The following is a 4700-nucleotide window of genomic DNA, read 5'->3' on the forward strand; positions in this document are numbered from 1 at the left end:
ATGTACCTGTTATGTGCACAAGCTTTCCTGACATTCTGTCAAGAAGAATTGCTGTTGAAGGATTCATATCTTTGTATCATAAAGAACTTGATCAAGTTGTCAAGTTTTACTTGGAAGATTGTGTGAGGAAGCAATCAGACGTTGATCCTGCTTGGATCCGTGGCAGAGTACTTCCATCCAAAGATGATATTCTGAAGAAGGATAAAAAGGAACGTCAGGCAAGGCTAAAAAGAAAGGCACAAGAAAATGAGGCTGAGAGAGCCAAGAAGTTGAGGGTCACCTATGATCCTGACAAGGTGGACTCTAAAGAACGAAGAGATAAAAGGATCAGAGATTCCTTTCGCAGAACCAGATCTTCTTCTTCTTCTGTACAAATCTCCAGAAATGTCTTTACTCCACCTCCTTCTGTCCCTAAACCATCTTTCCAATCACCTCCATCTGAACCAAAAGTAAACTTCACTCTACCAAATCCTTCTCCATCATCCTCCTCCTCTCCCATTCTAAACCCCACACCTCACTACAACATTTTTGCTCTTTGACAACAATTGAAAATTGTTGCCAGAACTGTAAAAAACGTTGCCTTAAAGAATAGGGGACGTTTTCCACGCGTCTTCTGTGCAAGCGTTGCCTATTAATTAAGGCAACGTTTTTTATTGCTCTTTGGCCACACTTTTCTTAAACGTCGCCTAAACTGTAGGAAAAGGGGACGTTTTTTGCTTTATCTTGGGCGACAATGTTAAAGTGTTGCTAAAAATTGCAACGCATTCAAATTGTTCCCTAAAATTGTAGAATGAGAGCAGTCTATTGCAACAATTTTCAAACGTTTCCATATCCAACAACAAATACAAATTGTTTCTTGAAAGTGAAACAGCGAATAAACTTCATAGATGTACCTATAATTTACAAGGAATATTTTTTTACCAAGAATTGCACTAAACATAAATTGCCACTACAAAAGTTGAGTTAATAAAATCATACATTATCTCAAATACACCTAATAGAAAGAAATTTTCTAACATTACATAACACTATAAATTTAAATTTTCTAACATTACTTAATACTTAAGTTTATAATTTCTAACAATACTTAATATTATAAGTTTAATACTTAATTACAAGCCTAAAACAACATCATCATCATCCAACTAATTAACTTTTTCGAACTCCTCTTAAAATTCATCACTTTTGCCGTCCTCGTGAAATTCATCACCAATATCATCCTCTTGAAGTTCTTCACCTACTTCATCCTCATTACATGCGTCATTCGGCTAAAGTACTATCTGTTCTGCTGAAGTGAAAAGGAGGTTTCGGGAAGAAACAAAAATAAAAGATCAAATTATACGAAGGTCATGGTTTCAACCTTTCACAACAAATGGTCCTTATTTTATTTTATAAGTTATTCTATTGATATATAAGTTATTTTTAAATACGTGATAAACTTATTTTATATATGTGTGTGTGTGTGATATTGAGTTTGTAGTGTTTATAAAAAAATTTGGTAGGGACTAACTGATAGTAAAATGACATGATATATTTAATTAATATTTTTCTTTTAATTTTTTAAATATGTTATATATATATATATATATATATATATATATATATATATATATATATATATATATATATATATATATATATATATATATATATATATATATATATATTATTGAATAAGACTGACACCATTTGCTTCTGAATTGAAATCATAAAGTACTAGATGCAGTAAGCTTCAATGAAAGAAACTGAAAAAAAACCAAAACATAAATTAATATCAATTTTCCTATGATTAAATGAATATTAAATTGTCTTTTTTTTTATTTAATTTTTCATCACTTAATTACCACTACTTGATGCTCCAATGAATGAACATAGTTTATGATTCCATTCAACATTAGTGCCATTTCCATGGTCTGCAATATTAATTAATATAAGTAAGAAAAAAAGATTTCTTTTTACTAAAAAATAAAATAAGATTTTAACTAATACAAAGTTAGACAAAAAACATTGAAAATTTTTACAGGAACATAAATTATTAACCTTGTAACATTCTGGAACAATGTTATTCAAACCTCTCAATTTGTCATTGACTTTTCCTCTTCTAACCTGAATAAATAAATAGTCACTCTAACTGAGCAAAATGATGCAAAGTGAAAGTTTTCAACAGAATGTGAGAGAACCAACTAGTTGATATACTATTAAGAATAATCAATTTCCAATAAAGCATATGAACATACTTCACTGAAGTATTGTTACTCTCTTGCTACGACTCAAGTTAAATTATGCCTCCTCCATTGCTACGACTCAAACAAGTTCATCCTAAATGCACATACAAAAGCATTAACATCAAACCTCTTTGCAATGTATGGATTTAAGAAGTTTATGAACATATCCATCCTACGATATGAAGTTTCACCTTCCTTGCAAAGTCCTAACTCATGCGCTTACTTTTTCATTCATATTAATTTTCATGGTATGTTGAGATCTTGTTGCATAACCACATCATGATTAAAGAGAAAAAAATCTTATCTAAAGTGGGGAAGATAACTTGCAGGTAGAAAGTAGTTCAATTCAAAAGTATATCTTGGATCACTTGAATTTTGTTTCTTTTTGAATGTCTTGTACTAGGAAACCTCTCAAAATTGTCTATGTTCTGTATATGGAAGGCGGCTTTCCCAAAAAGGTTTAATAAGAACCTCATTCAGGTTGAAGGAAAGTTGAGTGAATTGGTCACTATAGGTAAAACATTGTTTTCTTGTTCTTGCAATTTAAAAGTCGTTGTCAAATTTTATCGCCATTAAACACACAAACTTAATACTTCTAAAAAGATATCAAATTTAACTAAAAAGTATAAAACACAAAGATTCAACGTTTCTTATAAAGAAGAAAGAACACAAAAAAGCTGAACAAATACCTCAACAAAGTTATTATTATAAAGTAACAACTGTAAATTATATATACGGTAAATTAAAAAAAATACCTGAACAAAGTATTACATAGAATAAAGAACACACAAGACCAAAGACGAAATCTCGCAAACAGTTCTTGAACTCCAATCAATTTGGTAGCATCTAAATCAAATAGAAAAACATTAATAATTAATAAATATGATATACATGCATATGAATCAAAAATCAAAAGGTTTGGTTTTTACCAGTTTGGGATATCTTAAAAGAAAACCACAAATCTAGAAGATTTCTATGTAGAAATAAAAATTATTTGAAGAAGAGAAATCAATTTGGGGTATGGAAAATAGGAAATCGATATGGGTAGGAGAGCCACTGCAAAACGAAAGAGCTGAGTAAATCACTATGAAACAGAAACAATCGATTCGGTGAAGGAACAATAGATTCGGGGAAGGAAGAATCACTTCATAGAAAGAAAATTGATTTGGGGGAAAATGATTCAGTGAAGCAACAATCGATTCGGCGAAGTAATAACCGATTCGATGAAGTAACAAATTATTCGTTGAAGGAACAATCGATTTGGTGAATGAACAATCAATTCCGTGAAGGAACAATAGATTAGGGAAGGAACAATAATTTGGGAGAAGGAAGATTTGGAGGAGGGTTAGTGAAAAAGTTGATGATAGAGTCACGGTAAAATCATTTAAAAGCTTTTGGAATGAATTTTTTTACCAAAAAGATTTTAAGCATATTATTTTATTATGTGTTAGAAGATTTTTAATATATTTCTTTTAATAATATTTTATTAATGTTTAGAGGAAAATATTTTTTTTTGTGTATAAGTTTTGGAGGAAAGATGGTTACCAAAAATTTGATGATGCTAAAATTTTATGCAATATTGGAGAAATGTATCCTTTTATATTAGAACTAACGTAATAATTTAAAAATGTCCCCAAAAGTATTTTAGGGGATAATTATCAAACATTGCAAAATAAATAATATATTAACGCTCTAAAATCGTCCCCAATAGCAGTTAAGGGCACAATTAACAATCGTTGCCCAAAAAATACAAGAGTGACACTCCAAAAACGTCCCCAAAAGTATTTTAGGCAACGATTATCAAGGGTTGCAAATATATTTCTGGCGATAACCATAAATCGTTGCATATACGAATTTAAGGCAACAATTTTTACATGTTACCTAAAAAAGTGTTGCCAGAGACAACAAATGTTGTAGTGCCTTTAAGTATTCTTCCCCCAACTCCTTCTGATAAATCTCTCTCACAAATTCCCTTTACAAACACTCCATCCTCGTCTCAATCCATCATTTCTGATATTCCATCCTCATCAATCATTCTCTCAGATATCCCTTCTTCCTCATCCACCGTACTTCCAACTTCTATATCTCATCCCTTACCTATCGAAAATTCCGAACCTTACTGTCTTCTCTATCCTGACTACAAATTCACCTTCAATCCGCCTGAACCTGAACCCTATACCTTCCTGGAACTTTTCAGACTTGAGGTGATTAGCAGTCTAGACCTTCTGAAGGATGCATTCCTAAATGGTCTGGATGATGTTTCTACAAGAAATCTCTGGAGAAGATTTCGCAAGGATTTTCAAGTAGAAGCAATAGCAGTACAGAAAAGACTAGTGGCTGCTGCCCCTGGTTACCCTGGTTACCTTCTGGAGGGAGATAATGGTATATACTACCATCCTCTCAGAAATTGTGTTGCTGCTGAGGAGAAGCCCTTTGTGGATGAGATGGAACAGTTGAGACTGGCTGCTGCAATGG

General features: G+C 31.9%; 1 long non-coding RNA gene across 3 annotated transcripts; it reads right to left on the minus strand.

Moving 5' to 3' along the window:
- Positions 1 to 516: 516 nt before the first annotated feature.
- On the minus strand, positions 517 to 3609 carry LOC131642029 (uncharacterized). 3 transcript variants are annotated; one of them, XR_009295715.1, is made up of 6 exons: positions 3155 to 3609; positions 2981 to 3071; positions 2238 to 2319; positions 2041 to 2106; positions 1845 to 1913; positions 518 to 1285 (listed from the first exon to the last, which is right to left on the minus strand). It is a non-coding gene; the product is annotated as an uncharacterized LOC131642029 (long non-coding RNA). The 3 variants fall into 3 exon arrangements; XR_009295716.1 differs by lacking the exon at positions 2238 to 2319 and having other exon boundaries at positions 517 to 1288; XR_009295714.1 differs by lacking the exon at positions 2238 to 2319 and having other exon boundaries at positions 520 to 1285.
- Positions 3610 to 4700: the final 1091 nt, after the last annotated feature.

Source organism: Vicia villosa, unplaced genomic scaffold (assembly GCF_029867415.1).
Source record: "Vicia villosa cultivar HV-30 ecotype Madison, WI unplaced genomic scaffold, Vvil1.0 ctg.004382F_1_1, whole genome shotgun sequence".
NCBI classification, from domain to species: domain Eukaryota; kingdom Viridiplantae; phylum Streptophyta; class Magnoliopsida; order Fabales; family Fabaceae; genus Vicia; species Vicia villosa.